The sequence below is a fragment of the Rhinoderma darwinii genome, chromosome 3, assembly GCF_050947455.1.
Source record: "Rhinoderma darwinii isolate aRhiDar2 chromosome 3, aRhiDar2.hap1, whole genome shotgun sequence".
In the NCBI taxonomy this organism is placed as follows: Eukaryota; Metazoa; Chordata; class Amphibia; order Anura; family Rhinodermatidae; genus Rhinoderma; species Rhinoderma darwinii.
In genome coordinates this window covers 227,075,791-227,094,386 of record NC_134689.1, presented here as the reverse complement: position 1 = coordinate 227,094,386, position 18,596 = coordinate 227,075,791, and the positions used below count along the sequence as shown (strand labels likewise).

Here is an 18,596-nt window from a genome sequence, read left to right as displayed (position 1 = left end):
ACCTCCCAACTTTCAAGTACCGCAAAGAGGACAAGAAAATTTGGTCCGCTCACCATGCACCTGGGTTATCTCTAGCACCACGCTGTAATCCTTTTCGGTGCTGTAGACAGAGGGAACTCCGCGTTGTCTAAGAACCCTTTGGTTCAGAACGCGTAAACGTCCTTCCTAGGAATGTTTTATCTTGTTTTAGAATGATGAATTAAAGATTTTAGTTTTACTGGATCGAGTACTGGACGTTACCTTTTTTTTTAACATTATCTTCTATCGCAAAGAGGGACAATCAATTTTTTCCCCTTTAAGCCACGCCTCTAACCCTGCCCAATCCTCGCTCATACACACGTGGTTCAGCCCACACAGTATCATGCTCCCATAGTGTCTCCCCAACGTATAATGCCCCCATAGCACCCCTACAAATTAAAATGCACCTATAGCTGCCCCCAGTATAATACAGTATAACACCCCATAGTGCCTCCCACACAGTATAATGCCAAATAGTTGCCCCAAACTGTATAATGCCCCCATAGCTGCCCCATGCAGTATAATGCCCACACAAATTCCCCCATACCGTATAATGACCTATACAGCATAATGCCCAAATAGCTGCCTCCATAAAGTATAATGCCCCAAGAATTGCCCCATACAGTATAATGCCCACACAAATTCACCCATACAGTATAATGCCCCATAGATGCTCCATACAGTATAATACAGTATTTAGCCCCCATAGCTGCCCTCAAACAGTATAATGCCTCCATACAGTATAATGCCCTCATAAAGTATAATGCCCCCACAGCTAAACCATACATTATAATTACCCTTTAGCTGCCCCTATAGAATATAATGCCCCATAGCTGCCCCATACAGTATAATGACCCCACAGCTGCTCCCATAAAGTAGAATTCCTCCATAGCTGCCTGAATACAGTATAATGCCCCTTTAGCTGCCACCATACAGTATAATGCCCCCTTAGCTGCCCTGTACAGTATAATGCCGCCTTAGCTGTCCCCATATAGTATAATAACCCCTTAATTGCCCCTAGTGCCAGTGCCCACATATAAAGTGCCAGTGCCCATTTCACTTTATCTACTGTGTATGCCCAGGAGAGGACCAATTGCGCGGCTCATGTCATGGTTACTGCTCAAAGCCGGACAGCTGACCGCCATGTCAATAAATCTCTGAGCTTCTGTAGATAACCTACTGTACAGCACAAAGAAGGAGACCCAAACTTTAGTTACAATTCAAAGTAATGAGGATTCTCTTCTCAGCTGAAAATAACTAATCTATTCACCAGCCATTATTTCTCATTTTAATATATGCACATACCTGATGGAGTGCATTTCCATACGTAACAGTCCCTAATGTACATTATTAACAGGGTGTTGTTAAAATGTGTATAAGGACTCCAAATATTGGCTTTCGATAAAGAAACATTAGACAATGGCCGTTTAAGGGGAACCTAGGGGAGCTACAAGCGAATTTCTGCATCAGTCCATTTTTTAAATGGCCGACTGGCAGCTGACACAAGGGTGATAGGGTGAAGCAACCACCACGGATCCGCACTGTGCGTAATCCCACCTATACATCCGCCACTTATTATTTCTGTACTAATTCAAATAAGCCTACATGTCTCTGGGGTCGGGTAAGTCACAAACCCATCCCCGCTTCAAAACATTATATATAAGGCACTGGGACAGGATCCCTGCATAGGCCGGAGCGATAATGTCAATCGATCACGCCAGCTTACACAGGGATCCCATCTCATAGGCAACTGAGAAGTCTGTGGACCTGCACCGTTCATCGTGGGAACAGGACTAGGTAAGTACAAGTTTTTTAATTTGTTTAGGGGCTGTGAGTCGCTGTTCACAAGGGGGGCAGTGTGGCACTATCTACAAGAGGGGGCTGTGTGAGATACTAGGGGGGAGTGTGGCACTATCTAATAGAGGGGAATGGCAATATTTACAAGGGGGCTGTGTGGCAGTATCTACAGGGGGTGTGTGTGGCACCATCTACTAGGGGGGGGGGAGTGTGGCAATATCTTCAGGGGGGCAATGTGCCACTATTTACAAGGGGGGGCTGTGTGGCAGCATATATAAGGGGGGCTGTGTGGCACTATCTACTGGGGGGCTGTGTGGCCCTATCTACAGGGGGGCCGTGTGGCACTATCTACAAGAGGAGGCTGTTCATTATGTCACCATGTAGTCTCATTATATTACTTGTAAAATGTACAAATAGTTTTATGTTCGAGTTTCATGAAAAAAAAAATACACCTCAGTGATTGGTAGAGAAAGCAAACATGGCGAGGAGGAAGGAGATGTTTGGGATAGCAAAAGGGGGGCCTCCAAACTGAATCTTTGCCCTGTGTGCAGGAGAACCTAGCTATGCCTCTGTGTTAAAGGGCCTATTCTGACCCCTGTACACCGCTGAAATGGGCACGTGACCATCAGAACTGGACCGTGGAGCAATGGAAGAAGGAGGCCTGGTCTGATAAATCTCATTTCTTTTACTTCATGTGGATGGCTGGGTACCTGTTCGTTGCTTATTTGGGGAAAATATGGCACCAAAATGCATTATGGTGAGACGGAAGTGTGATGCTCTTTGCAATGTTCTGCTGGGAAACCTTGGATCTCGGCATTCACATAGATGTTACTTTGACATGTACCATCTACATAAACATTGTTGCAGACGAAGTACATGCCTTCATGACAACGGTTTTCCATTATGACAGTAGCCTCTTTCAACAGATAATGCTCCCTGGCAGACTGCAAAAAGTGTTCAGGCAGAGTTTGAGGAACATGACAAAGAGTTCTAGGTGTTGACTTGACCTCCAAATTCCCTGAATCTTAATCCGATCCAGCATTTATGGAATGTGGTAGAAAAAAATATATCCTATCCACCTTGCAACATACAGAACTTAATGAATCTGCTGCTAACTTCTTGGTGCCAAAAACTATAGGTCACATCAGAGGTCCTGAGGGAACATGCCTTGACAGGTTAGAGCTGTTTTGGCAGCACGAGAGGAACCTACACAATGTTAGGCATATACAACATATTTTTATATATACACATCGATAAGCAATAGCATTAACGCCACCGGCCTAATATTTTGTAGGTCCCCATCATGCTGCTAAAATAGCTCTGACATATCGATGCATGGATTCCACAAGACTCCTGAAGGTGCCTGTGGTATCTGACACGAAGACATTAGCAGCAGATTCATTAAGTCCTGTAAATTGCTAGATGGTTCCTCTATGGATCAGACTTGCTCATCACACACCTAGCCGTCCACATGATCTAAAAGAAAACAAGATTCATCAGGACAGGCCATCTTCTTCCATTGCTCCATGGTCCAGTTCTAATTGTCACATGCCCATTGTAGGCGCTTTTAGCGGTGGACAGGAGTTAGAATGGGTACTCTGACCGGTCTGTCACAACGGAGCACCAAGTTGCTCTGACATCTTTATATTAGGGCATGACCAGACGTGGCGTATTTCTTCCGCCACTGTCCGCATCAATGCAGCACATAATCTGCGTTGCAGATTCTGTTGCGACTCTGCCTAAAATGGGCATTAAATAGATGTAAACTAGCCGTTGCGTATTGAGTTGAAAGTACTTCCCTTTTCTCTATCAATGCATTATAGTGAGAAGGGCCCGCCCTTTCCCTAGTAAAAGTAAAAGAAATTCATACTTACCCGGCCGTTGTCTTGGTGACGCGTCCCTCTTTTAACATCCAGCCAACCTCCCTGGATGACGCGGCAGTCCATGTGACCGCTGCAGCCTGTAATTGGCTGCAGCCGTCACTTGGACTGAAACGTCATCCCGGGAGGCCGGACTGGAGGAAGAAGCAGGGAGTTATCGGTAAGTAGGAACTTCTATTTTTTTACAGGTTGATGTATATTGTGATCGGAAGTCCCTGTCCAGGGTGCTGAAACAGTTACTGCCGATCGTTTAACTCTTTCAGCACCCTGGACAGTGACTATCGCCTGACGTCGCCTAGCAACGCTCCCGTAATTACGGGTGCACACACGTAGTCACCCGTAATTACGGGAGCCCCATTGACTTCTATGGGCCTGCTCGTGCCGTAATAACGGCCCGTGATTACGGGCATTTTTACGTTAGTGTGCATGGGGCCTCAGTCTGACTGTAGACCTAGAAATACATAGGTCCAGCCAGAAGGAAGAAATGTCATGTTCGTTAAACAAATACGCTACGCAACACACATAACATCTGCGGACTTCATTGTGGAATTTTCACTCTTCATTGAAGTCAATGGAGAAATTCCGCAATAAGTTCGCAACAAGTCCGCTACACGTCCGCAACAACCAGTGTATGCTGCGGACACCAAATTCTGCACCGCAGCCTATGAACGTAACGTGTAAATGAACCTCACTAAAAAACTGTGGAAAGCAATGGAGAAACGTGTACGCTGCGGATTTCCGCAGCGGACTGCCCGAAAGCGGAATTCCAGAGCAATTCTGCCACGTCTGGTCATGCCCTTATAGCCAGCATTAACTTTTTCAGCAAATTGTGCTACAGTAGCTTTTCTGTGTGATTGGTCTGGACGGGCTAGTTTTTTGCTCCCCATGCACATCTTTGATCCTTCGGCGCTCATGACCCTGTCGTCAGTTCACTGGTTGTCCTTCCATGGACCACTCTAGCTATAAACCACAGCATACTAGGAACACCCACCACATGACCTGCCATTTTGAAGATACTTTGACCCAGTTGTCTAGCAATCACAATTTGGCCCTTGTCAAAGTCGCTCAGATTCTTACTCTTACGCCTGCCTATTTTCTTAATTCCTGCAGAATATCTTAAAAAACTGACTGTTCACTTGATGCCTAAATCATTCCACCCCTTGACAGGTACCATTGTAACAAGATAATGAATGCAATTGACTTAATCTGTCAGAGGTTTTAATGTTGTGGCTGGTCGGTATATACATACATATGCATATATATATATATATATATATATATATATATATATATATATATATATACATATATATACAGTATATATATATATATAGACAGTTATTTATATATAAATATACACATAGACAGTATATATATATATATATATATATATAATGGCTAGAGTTTGTAGAATATGAAGAAGCGTCAACAAACCGCTCGTCAGCTTTTTCTCAACAATATGGAGGAATAGATGTGGAAAACGATATATAACCAAGACCCCTACATCTCGTGGAAGAGAAAATAGAGTTAATTATACTCACAAAGTCATATTAGAATTGCACATAAAGAAGTCTCTTAGCCTGATTCTAGCAATATCCCTTTGCTCGATATCACTTTGGAGGAATGGCTTTTTGGTGGCAACTCTTCCATAATATATATTTTTTGCCTTTTTTTCAGCAGTGTTTGCAGTGAGAATGTTGAACAATGAAGAATTATGTGTATAAAACCTTGAGGGTGAATACATTTTATCTTGTTGCGAGAACATCAGATTACTGCTACACCTAGGAAATGCTGCTAATATATTATGTGGAACATAAAAAAGAAATGTCTCTAACTCCAGGGCATGTGTACGCTTCCATATTGTGTTGAAATAAAATTGTCAGCGGTTAGTTGATTCTTGAACTTCTATATACCTCTGCAAAAATGAATATATATATATATATATATATATATATATACTGTATGTATATACATACTGTATATAACACACACACACACACACTTAAAAGTTTAGGTGCACCTGAATGAATGTTGGTTTCTCTTGATTCCAGAGGTATTTTGATCTAAAGTGTCATGGTTTAAATGCCTGATTTTTTTTTACACAAGTATAAACATTGTAGTTGATGTCTATGTACTAAAATTTTTTACGTTTTGTAAGGATAATGTTTCATATTTTTTTATTTAATGCACACATAATATTTTTAACTTCAGTGACATTTAGAGGTGGAAAATTTTCAACCTCAATTATTTGGTCATAAACGTGTGCCTTTTAACCCCTTCCCTCTTTGGCCACTTTTGACCTTCCTGACAGAGCCTCATTTTTCAAATATGACATGTTTCAATTTATGTGGTTATAACTTCGGAATGCTTTTACCTATCCAAGCGATTCTGAGATTGTTTTCTCGTGACACATTGGACTTTATGTTTCTGGCAAAATTTGCTTGATACATTCTGTATTTAATTGTAAAAAACACCAAAATGTAGCGAAAAATTGCAAAAATTAGCATTTTTCTAAATATAAATGTATCTGCGTGTAAGACAGGCAGTTATACCACACAAAATTGTTGCAAATTAAATTCCCCATATGTCTACTTTAGATTGGCATCATTATTTGAACATTCTTTTATTTTTCTAGGATGTTACATGGCTTAGAACTTTAGCAGCAATTTCTCACATTTTCAAGAATATTTAAAAATGCTATTTTCACAGGGGCCAGTTCAGATGTGAAATGGCTTTGAGGGCCTTATATATTAGAAACTCCCGATAAGTCACCCCATTTTAAAAACTTCACCCCTCAAAGTATTCAAAACAGCATTTAGAAAGTTTCTTAACCCGTTAAATGTTTCACAGGAATTATAGCAAGTAGAGCTGAAATTTACAAATTTATTTTTTTATTGTTGTAGAAATTAATTTTTAATCCAGAGAAATGAAACTCAATATCTATTGCCCAGGTTCTGCAGATTTAGGAAATATCCCACATGTGGCCCTAGTGTGGTAATAGACTGAAGCACCGGCCACAGAACAAAGGAGGACCTAGAGAATTTTGGGGCCTTCTTTTTATTAGAATATATTTTAGGCACCGTGTCAGGTTTGAAGGGCTCTTGCGGTGCCAAAACAGTGAAAATCCCCCAAAAGGGACCCCATTTGGGAAACTACACATCTCAAGGAAATTATCTAGGGGTATAGTGAGCATTTTGACTCCACAGGTTCATTGCAGAAATTATTGGAAGTAGGCCGTAAAAATTAAAATCTAAATTTTTTTCAAAGAAAATGTAGGTTTAGCTAATTTTTTTAACATTTCCACAGGTACTAAAGGAAAAAAAAAGCACCACAAAATCTGTAAAGCAATTACGGTACTCCCGAGTAAAACAATACCCCATATGTGGTTATAAACGGCTGTTTGGACACACGGCAGGGCTCAGAAGGGAAAGAGTTCTATTTGGCTTTTGGTGATCAAATTTAGCATTTGCAAAGCCCCTGAGGGGACAAAACATTGGAAACCTCCACAAGTGACCCCATTTTGGAAACTACACCCATTGAGAAAATTATTTAGAGGTATTGTGAGCATTTTGACCACACAGGTTCATTGCAGAAATTATTGGAAGTAGGCTGTAAAAATTTAAATGTAATATTTTCAAAGAAAATTTAGGTTTAGCTAATTTTTAAAAATTTCCACAGGTACTAAAGGAAAAATAGCATAACAAAATTTGTAAAGCAATTTCTCCCTAGTAAAAAAATACCCCACATGTGGTCATAAACGGCTGTTTGGACACACGGCAGGGCTCAGAATTAAAAGAGTGCTATTTGGCTTTTGGTGCTCAAATTTAGCAGGAATGGTTTGCGAAAAGCCATGTCGCATTTGCAGAAGCCCCTGAGGGAACAAAACAATGAAAAAGCACAAAAAGTGACTCCATTTAGGAAACTACACCCCTTGAGGAATTCATCTAGGGGTGTAGTGAGCATTTTGACCCCACAGGTGTTTCATAGAATTTATTAGAATTGGGCAGTGAAAAAAACCCAATCCATTTTCTTCAATAAGACGTATTTTCATTTTTTCAACAAATAAAGGAAAAAAGAACCCCAACATTTGTAAAGCAATTTCTCCCGAGTACAGCAATACCCCATATGTGGTAATAAACTGCTTTTTGGGCACATGGCAGGCCTCAGAATGGAAGGAGTGCCATTTGGCTTTCGGAGTGCAGATTTTGCTGGTTTGGTTCCTGGGCGCTGTGTCGCATTTTCAAAGCCCCTGTGGGACCAAAGAAGGTGGGAATCCCCAGAAGTGACCACATTTTGGAAACTACACCCCTCAAGGTATTCACCTAGGGGTGTAGTGAGCATGTTAACCCCGCAGGTGTTTTGCAGAAATTAATGTGCACTCGATGTTGCAGAGTGAAAATGGGATTTTTTCCATAGATATGCCAATATGTGGTGCCCAGCTTGTGCCACCATAACAAGGTAGCTCTCTAATTATTTTGCTGTGTTTCCTGGTTTTAGAAACACACTACATGTGGCCCTAATCTTTTGCCTGAACATTTGACAGGGCTCAGGATTGAAAGAGTACCATGCGAAATTGAGGCCTAATTTGGCGATTTACAAAGTATTGGTTCACAATTGCAGAGCTCTGATGTGAAATAATCAAAGAAACCCCTGAGAAGTGACCCCATTTTGGAAACTGCACCCCTCAAGGCATTTATTAAGGCGTGTAATGAGCATTTTCACCCCACAGGTCTTTTCCATAAATGATTGCTTTTTAAATTTTTCCATAGATATGCTATTTCAGTGGCAAATATGTCGTGCCCAGCTTGTGCCACTGGAGACACACACCCCAAAAATGGTTAAAATGGTTCTCCCGGGTATCGCGATGCCATATATGTGGAAGTAAACAGCTGTTTGGGCACGCTGTAGGGTTCAGAGGGGAGGGAGCACCATTTGGCTTTTGGAGCGTGGATTTTGCTTGGTAGTAGATTTGTTTGAGTATTGATGGTGTTTCCGTTTATAATGTGGGGGCACATGTAAGCCAGGAAGAGTACATCAGGGGCATAGTCAGGTGGTATAATAATTGGGTTAAAAAAACAGTAAAATAATCCATAGATATGTGTTATGCTGTGAAGCAATCCTTTATGCACAGGCCAGTATCGCACTGATAAATGTCATTCCTTATTCCCCTTTTGGTCCACACTCCGCACCTTTGCAGTTTGGGGAATTTTGCTGGGAAGTGTTGTCCTGGTATAATACGGGCGCCCTTGCTTCCAGCAGATATATTTGGGCCCTACCCTTCCTGGTTCCCTAATTTTAGGGCCTTGATAATTTGCCCCTTGAAACAGAAGAAATATTCCCCTCGGGAACAACTGCCTATTTTTTATTTCCTGACTTATTGAAGCCTTAACTAATTGTATTTTTTGATAGACGTAGTGGTATGAGGGCTGTTTTTTGTGGGACGAGCTGTAGTTATTATTGGTACCATTTTGGGGTACATGCGACTTTTTGATAACTTTTCATCCAATTTTTTGGGACCAAAAAACTGCAATTCTGACATAGTTATTTACGTTTTTTAATACAGGGTTCACCACGCGTCATAAATTACATGTTAACTTTATTCTGCGGGTCAGTCCGATTTCGGCAATACCAAATTTATGTTTTACAACTTTTTGCAAAACTTTTGTAAAAATAATGTATTTTTTCTGTCGCCAAGTTGTGAGAATCATAATGTTTTAATTTTTTTTGTCCCGGAGCTGTATGAAGGCTCGTATTTTGCGAGACGAGCTATAGTTTTTCTAGGTACCATTTTTGGATACATGCGACTTTTTGCTCACTTTTCATTCCAATATTTGTAGGGCAAAGTGACCCAAAAATTCTGATATAGATTTTTACTGGTTTTTTTTACACCGCGTGGAATAAATAACATTATATTTTTAGAGTTCAGGCGGTTACGGACGCGGCGATACCAAATATGTATGGTTTCATTATTTTTTTCAATAATAAAGGACTGTTTTAAAACTTTTTTATTACAGTTTTTTACACTTTTTTTTTTACACTTGTTTTTAAGTACCACTAGGGGAGTTGAAGGTCCAACTGTCAGATTTTTTTTTCTAATACATTGCACTACCTATGTAATGCAATGTATTAGATCTGTCAGTCATTCACTGACATGAAGCCGATTAGGCTTCGCCTCCCGGCGGGGCCTAATCAGCTACCGTAATGGCAGAGCAGGAGGCCATTGTTAGGCTTCCTACTGCCATAGCAGCATCGGCAGCCCTGGTTGCATGCCAGGGCTGGCGATCTTCTAGCAACCGATCGCTGCATCGAAGGGGTTAAAGGCAGGGATCGGAGCTAGCTCCAGTTCCTGCCGCTACAGGTGGATGTCAGCTGTAACATACAGCTGACATACACCGCTGATGACGCCAGCTCATCTCTTGAGCCGGTGCCATCTTGCCGTCGGCTACGGAAGCCTGTCAGGCACCGCCACCGGGCGGATCTTGGAAGGCTTCCATGCTAGGCATACCAGGAGGCCAGTATTAGGCCTCCGGTTGCCACTGCAGCCACCAGAGCCCCAGAAATTTTATTGCCGGGGTTCCGATGAGCTACAAACAGCTTAAATGTAGCGATCGCGTTTCAGCGCAGCATTTACGGGGTTAATGGTGGGGATCTAAGCTAATTACGGTCCCCGCCATTACAGCCGGATGTCAGCTGTAATATACCGCTGACATCCAGCAATGGTGGCACCGACTCAGCTTCTGAGCCGGTGTCTATCATTTATCATATGTATACGGCAAAATGCGGGTGTCATGTTCATGGCCGCGGACCGTCAAGTTTGAGGTAAGAAGAAGCGCGATCTCCAGCGCGAAACAGGCTGTAACCTACAACTAGCTGTCCTCCCTGTAATGCTTTTACCCTCGCCAAGGTGACACAATAAAGTTAAGAATATTTGCAAACGGGTGAGTGCCGCATTTTCATTTCTCTCATTCACATTATACTACAGGACCGTCAAGTTCACTCACCTCCTAACGGCCGCAGCCATGGGTCTTCCACTCAAGTTCACTCACCTCGGCCGGGTCCCGTAGGGTGTGCGTGCGCACGCTCATGCCTGCTCTTAAAGGGCAGTGCGCACACCGGACTTTAATCTGAAATCAGCCCATGAGTGCCCTGGACTATAAGTGGGCCCAGACTTCCATGCCTGAGCATTGTTTGTCGTATCCTAGTTTGTCTAAGCAAATGGTCTCCTAGTGTTTTCCAGTTTCCAGTGTTCCCTGTATCCTGTATCCTGTATCCCGTGCCATCCTGGTCAAGTGACGTGCTGTGCTGTAGTCGTGCTGTGCTGTATTCTACGCCTGTCCTACTACTCCACGCCTGACGTCTACCTGCTGCCTAGTCCCAACCGAGCCTGTATTTCTACTGTCTGAGCTGCCACAGGTACCCTATACAAACTATAGACTGTGGCCTGCGCCCTGCTGGCTAGCTGCCATACCGCCAAGGCGGTACGGCCCAGTGGGTCCACGAACCTTACGTGACAGCGGGAAGCACTAGCTTTCCATGACATATCCATACGAGAAATGTCGGGAAGGGGTTAAAATTTATTTGTGGACTGCTTTTTCTCGTTCCTGTGTAATGCCAATCAGCAGGCTCAACAAGATAGGGTGGTTCCTAAAGAGACGCTGTCACCAGTTTATTAATTCCCTTTCTCTTAACTAATCTAATAGGCGCTTTGTTGCTGACAACTACAGTGTGATTTGTTTTATAAAACGTTTATTATTTGCAAGTTATGAGCATTTTTCTAAATATGTAAATGAGCCTTTATTAGACAAGTGGGAGGTAGCAAGAGTGATTCTCCTGAGGTGGAGCTGCCTCACAGCCTCTGACGCTGTTCTATCAGCATCAAGCGGCTTCACACACAGTGTGAGAGACTGAGGCTAGAGGGAAGGGGCATCACTTCAAGCAGCCATATCTCGACCTAGAAGAGTGGTTCTGGTGGCATATGAAAGATGAGATTCTAATCTTTGAAGATATGGAATTAATAAACTGGTCACAAAGTCTCTTTAAATAGCCCTATTTGGTTCTTTCTTGTTGTAGTAGTCCACAATATGGCTAGAACTAAGCAAAGAAAAAAGATATGCCATTATTACTCTAACAAATGCAGGTCAGTCAATATGAAATATGTTAATTTTCAAAGTTTCTTTAAGTATGTGTCAAAAACCATTAAGCGCTATGATGAGACAGGTTCTAATGAGGATTGCCACAGGAAAGGCATACCAAGAGTTACCTCTACTGCATATTTATTTAAACTCCAAATTATTGGGCAGAATAACAATGGATGTTTTTTTGTTATTTTTATTAGTTGCTTGCGTCTTTATTTTTGTTTCCTTGAAAAAAGCACCTACCTAGATTTCGATTGGAATCTTGTCTTATTATGTGACTGTGTGATTATTTTGTATCACGATTATGTGTAAGTCAGCAATTAGTAGCCTATGCATCTTATAATTCTTTGGAAATGCCATATTTTTAGGTGGGATATTGTGCCTTTAACCCCTTAAGGACGCAGCCTAGTTTTGGCCTTAAGGCTCAGAGCCCATTTTTCAAATCTGACATATTTCACTTTATGTGGTAATAACGTCGGAATGCTTAAACCTACCCAAGCGATTCTGAGATTGTTTTCTCGTGACACATTGGGCTTCATGTTCGTGGTAAAATTTGGTCGATATATTCAGTGTTTATTGGTGAAAAATTGCAAAATTTAGAGAAAATTTTGAAAAAATTGCATTTTTCAGAATTTAAATGCATCTGCTTGTAAAACAGACGGTTATACCACCCAAAATAGTTACTAGTTCACATTTCCCATATGTCTACTTTAGATTGGCATCGTTTTTTGAACATTCTTTTATTTTTCTTGGACGTTACAAGGCTTAGAACATAAACAGCAATTTCTCATATTTTTAAGAAAATTTCAAAAGCCTTTTTTTTAAGGTACCTCTTGAGTTCTGAAGTGGCTTTGTGGGGCCTATGTATTAGAAACCCTGATAAAACACCCCATTTTAAAAACTAGACCCCTCAAAGTATTCAAAACAGCAGTTATAAAGTTTTTTAACCCTTCAGGCATTTCACAGGAATTAAAGCAAAGTGGAGGTGAAATTTGCAAATTTCATTTTTCTTGCTGAATTTCAATTTTATTCATTTTTTTTTCTGTAACACAGAAGGGTTTACCAGAGAAACACTACTAAATATGTATTTTCCAGATTCTGCAGTTTTTAGAAATGTCCCACATGTGGCCCTACTGCGCTCGTGGACTAAAAGACAAGCCCTAGAAGCAAAGAAGCACCTAGTGCATTTTGAGTCCTCTTTTTTATTAGAATATATTTTAGGCAGCATGCCAGGTTTGAAGAGGTGTTGAGGTGTCAAAACAGTAGGAATCCCCCAATAGTGACCCCATTTTGTAAACTACACCCCTCAAGGAATTCATTTAGGGTTGTTGTTACCATTTTGACCGCACATTTTTTTCACAGCACGTATTTGAATTGGGCTCTGAAATGAAAAAAATGTCATTTTTTCCAATAAAATGTCATTTGTGATCAAAATTTCTTATTTTCACAGGGAACAAAATACCCCATTTTGTTGCCCAATTTGTCCTTAGTGTGGCAGTACCCCATTTGTGGTGATAAACTGCCGTTTGGGCCCATGGGAGGGCTCAGAAGGAAAGGAGCGCTATATGTTTGTTGGAGTCCAGATTTTGTTGGATTGGTTTTCGGGTGCCATGTCGCATTTGCAGAGCCTCAGAGGTATCAAAGCAATGGAAACCCACCAAAAGTGACCCCATTTTGGAAACTACACCCCTCAAGGAATTCATTTATGGTTGTTGTTAGCATTTTGACCGCACAGTTTTTTCACAGCACCTATTTCAATTGGGCTGTGACATTAAAAAAATGTCATTCTTTCCAATAAGATGTAATTTTTTACCAAAATTTCTTATTTTCACAGGGAACAAAATACTCAATTTTGTTGCCCAATTTCTCCTGAGTGCATCAATACCCCATTTGTGGCAATAAACTGCCGTTTGGGCCCATGGGAGGCCTCAGAAGGGAAGGAGCGCTGTGTGTTCTTTGGAGTACAGATTTTGCTGGTTTGGTTTTCGTGTGCCATGTCGCATTTGCAGAGCCCCAGAGGTATCAAAGCAATGGAAACCCACCAGAAGTGACCCCATTTTGGAAACTACACCCCTCAAGGAATTCATTTATGGGTAATGTGACCATTTAGACCCCATAGTTTCTTCACAGAACTTATTTGAATTGGGCTGGGAATTTAAAAAAAATATATTTTTTCCAATAATATGTCATTTTAGCTCAAAAATTCTTATTTTCACAAGAAATAAAATACTCAATTTTGTTGCCCAATTTGTCCTGAGTGCGGCAATACCCCATTTGTGGTGATAAACTGCCGTTTGGGCCCATGGGAGGCCTCAGAAGGGAAGGAGCGCTGTGTGTTCTTTGGAGTACAGATTTTGTTGGATTGGTTTTCGGGTGCCATGTCACATTTGCAGAGCCCCAGAGGTATCAAAGCAATGGAAACCCACCAGAAGTGACCCCATTTTGGAAACTACACCCCTCAAGGAATTCATTTATGGGTAATGTGACCATTTAGACCCCATAGTTTCTTCACAGAACTTATTTGAATTGGGCTGGGAATGAAAACAAAATTATTTTTGTCAAATAATATGTAGTTTTGGCTGAAAATTTCTTATTTTCACAAGAAACAAAATACCCCATTCTGTTGCGCAATTTGTTCTGAGTGCCGCAATACCCCATTTGTTGTGATAAACTGCCGTTTGGGCCCATGGGAGGGCTCAGAAGGAAAGGACCACCATTTGGCCTACTCGGGATTTTCTAGTGCGAAGTCATGTATGCAGAAGCCCCTGAGGTACCAGTACAGTTGAAACCCGCAAGAAGTGACCCCGTTTTAAAAACTACACCCTTAAGGCATTCATCTAGAGGTGTAGTGACCATTTTGACCGGAGACCTACACCCCATAAACTGTAATGTGGGTTCTCCCGGGTATGGCAATACCCTACATGTGGCTGTTATCAGCTGCCTGGACACACAGCAGGGCTCAGAGGGGAAAGATGAGGGGGGATAAGCTGTGCGGAGTGCATCAGGGTAAGTAAAATTGGGGTAAATTATAAACCAAGGGATGTATGATAAATTTTAAAACACTTTCATACAGAGCTCTGGTTATTCGGGACACGTGTCACATTGATATATTGTGTCCTCCCTTATCCCCCTCTTATAGCAGACTTTGCACCTCTTTTGACTTTTTCCCTTCTTGCCAGTTTGGGGAACTTCCCCTGGAAAGTGTTGCCCTGGTACGATGCGTGTGGGCTCGCTTCCAGAAGTACTGGGTGCCCCCCCTTCTTGGTCCCTAAAGATTAGGTTCTTGATAATCACCTCTTGAAATTCCAGGAAAGTTCCCGTCTGGCCTGCACATCGACGTAGCACGTACGCATTGTACAAAGCCATCTATATGATGTTCCCGGCCAGCTTCTTATACCACACCGCATGGCGCTGTAGGGCTTCAGGGCTTGATCTTACAAGTCAATCCCTCCCATGTACCTATTGTAGTCCAGGATGCAGTCTGGTTTGGGGGTGGCCTTTCCTTCATATATCCTAAACCTGTAGGTATACCCTGATGCACTCTCACAGCTTATACATCTTCACGCCATACCTTGCCCTCTTACCCGGCAGGTACTCGCGGAATTGAACCCTCCCTTTAAAATGTACCAGGGACTCATCAATAGAAATACACTTCTCGGGGGTGTATGCTTGGGAAAACCGGGCACTGGAACGGTCTAATAGGGGTCTCCGTTTAGACAAACGGTCAAAACTGGGGTAATCTCGGGGTGGGCACGGCTCATTATCAGTATAATGTAAGAAGCGAAGTATTGCCTGATTTATTTATTTTTTTAGGTTCCAGTTCAGTTCTGAAGTTGCTTTGAGGGGCCCATATATTAGAAACCCCTATCAAATACCCCATTTTAGAAACTAGACCCCTCAAAGTATTCACAACAGCATGTAGAAAGTTTATGAACCCTTTAGGTGTTTCACAAAAATTTAGAGCAAAGTAGAGGTGAAATTTACATTTTTTTTTTGTCAGAAAATCCTCTTTATACCATTTTTTTTAGAACACAAAAGGATTTATCACAGAAACGCAACTTAATACGTATTGCCCAGATTCTGCAGTTTAGAGAAATATCCCACATGTGGCCCTAGTGCGGTAATGGACTGAAGCACCGGCCTCCGAAGCAAAGGAGCACCCAGTGGATTTTGAGGCCTCTTTTTTATTAGGCACCATGTCCGGTTTGAAGAGGTCTTGTGGTGCCAAAACATTGGGAACCCCCCAAAAGTGACCCCAATTTGTAAACTAGACCCCTTGAGGAATCCATTGTAGTTTTCTTGGGGTGCATGCGGCTTTTTGATCAGTTTTTATTCTATTTTTAGGTGGCGTGGTGACTAAAAAACAGCAATTCTACTATTGTTTTTTTTTCGTTTTTTTTTACAGCGTTTACCGTGCGCTATAAATGACATATTCACTTTATTCTGCGGGGCGATACGATTACGGCGATACCAGATGTTTATAGTTTTTTTTTATGTCTTATGGCGTTTGCACAATAAAATACGTTTTGTAAACAATCATTCACTTTTTGTGTTACCTTATTCTAAGAGCCATAACGTTTTTATTTTTCAATCAATAAAGCCGTGCGAGTACTTATTTTTTGCGTAACGAACTGTAGTTTTGATCAGTACCATTTTTAGGTACATGCGACTTTTTGATCTCTTTTTATTCCATTTTTTGGGAGGTGAAGTGACCAAAGTCTTGTGATTGTGGTTCGGTTTATTATTATTTTATTTTACGGCGTTCACCGTGCGGGATAAATAATGAAATAATTTTGTAGTTCAGGCCGTTACGGACGCGGCGATACCAATTATGTATAGTTTATATATTTTTATTAATAATAAAGGACTGATAAGGGAAAAGGTGGGATTTTTACTTTTATTACTTTTAAATCTTTTATTTTCTAATTTTTACACATCTTTTTTTAACTTTTTTTTCACTTTATTACTTTGTCCCACTAGGGGACATGAGGGCAGAAGGCTCTGATCGCTATTCTAATACACTGCACTACATGCGTAGTGCAGTGTATTAGAACTGTCAGCTACTCACTGACAGCAAGCATAGTGGGTCCTGACGTTGTCAGGACCCACTAGGCTTCCGTCTATGGCATAGCCGGACGCCATTGTTTGGTGTCCGGTTGCCATAGTCACCATCGTTGGCCGCTATCGCGTAGCAGGCCGGCGATGGCAGCTTAACCCCTAAAAAGCCGCGATCTCTATAGAACGCGGCTTTTAAGGGGTTAATCAGCGGGGACACAGCGATCGGTCCCCGCTGTAGGAGCTGTGACAGCTGCTGAACAAGACAGCAGCGTCACAGCTCCTGTATGTGTCGGGAGGACGGCCGAAACGGCCGTTACTCCCGAGACGTACTATTACGGCATGGAGCGCGAACGATACAGCTGCCATGACGTAATAGTACGTCAAGGAGCGGGAAGGGGTTAAGCAGCTATTTGACTCAGCTATTTGACTCAAAGTCTCTGACCAGATACCACCCCCACGCAGCAGACAGACGTTGCTGGCAGGATAAACTGAGACAATGCCCACTGTTATTGAATTGACCCTCAACTACTAGTGTTTAGCAGGCACTGGATGTGATGGCTTCTATAGTGTAGTTGTTAGCTTGTTTGCCTTCCATTTGAAAGGGCACTGGTTCAATCCCTGGTGTTTTTTTTTTTACATATTATTACTATCTTAATTGTATTAGGCTAAGTTCACACTAGCATGGATATACGTTTAACTCTCTTCCATCAGAGGAAGAGAGAATCGATACATTAACCCTTTCAGGACCAAGGGTCATCGATGCCTCAATGACCAGCACCATTTTTTCAAATCTGACATGTGTCATTTTATGTGGTAATAACTCTGGAATGCTTTTGCCTATCCAAGCGATTCAGAGATTGTTTTCTCGTGACATATTGTACTTTATGTTAGTGGAAAAATTTGGTCAATAAATTCATAGCTTATTTGTGAAAAACACCAACATTTTAAGAAAATTTGCAAAAATTATAATTTTTCTAATTTTAAATGTAATCTACTTGTAAAACAGATAGTAATACCACACAAAATTGTTGCTAATTATTTGCTAATTAACATCCCCCATATGTCTACTTTATATTTGCATTGTTTTTTGAACATTATTTTCTTTTTCTAGGACGTTACAAGGCTTAGAACTTTAGCAGCAATAAAAAAACCATACGGAAAAAATAGGACATGTCTTATTTTTTTATTTTATGGGCCATGCTCCCATACTTTATAAATGTATATTATATTATATATATTGTAGTAGTGGAGCTACTGGACAGTGCAGAAACTGTCATGTTTTTAAGCAACCAGGGAGCATTTACAGCAGGGAGGGGTTTCTCTGCTGTTGCTTGGGTGTAAAGCCCGGGATAGGGCCTGGTTTGCTGGAGCATGAAGGAGAAGGGCGGGCTTCCACTCCATACAGACAGTCCGTGTCTTGGACTGTCTGATGAGCCTAGGTAGGCTTCACCTGAGACGGCTCTTTAATTCAGGTGTGTGCAGTTCACACAGGGCTCTCAGTCTGGGGAAGACAGGCATGCTAGCCTGTGAGAGTCACCACCGTGTGAGGTAAAGCTGTGAAGGTTTTGAGGAGCTGGGCACAAGGCTCATTGTCTCGTAGTGAGGGACACTGAATGTGTTAGTTAGAGGCTGGATGGCCTAGGGTTTATTTTGTATGTTTATTGTTGTAACACTGATTGCTGTGGTGAAGACAATAAAGCTAGCTGCG

The 18,596-nt window shown here is 41.7% G+C and overlaps 1 protein-coding gene across 2 annotated transcripts in view; it reads right to left on the bottom strand.

The window, feature by feature from the left end:
- PRKCQ (protein kinase C theta) overlaps window positions 1-18,596 on the bottom strand; it is a 199,200-nt gene that overhangs the window by 63,044 nt on the left and 117,560 nt on the right. Inside the window, exon 1 of one of the 2 annotated variants that reach the window (XM_075857479.1) lies at window positions 5,237-5,306. The exons of the other annotated variant lie outside the window; for it this stretch is intronic. The gene's annotated coding sequence lies outside the window, so the exon portion shown is untranslated. Of the gene's footprint in view, window positions 1-5,236; window positions 5,307-18,596 lie in introns of those variants that run through there. 2 annotated transcript variants of the gene reach the window in all.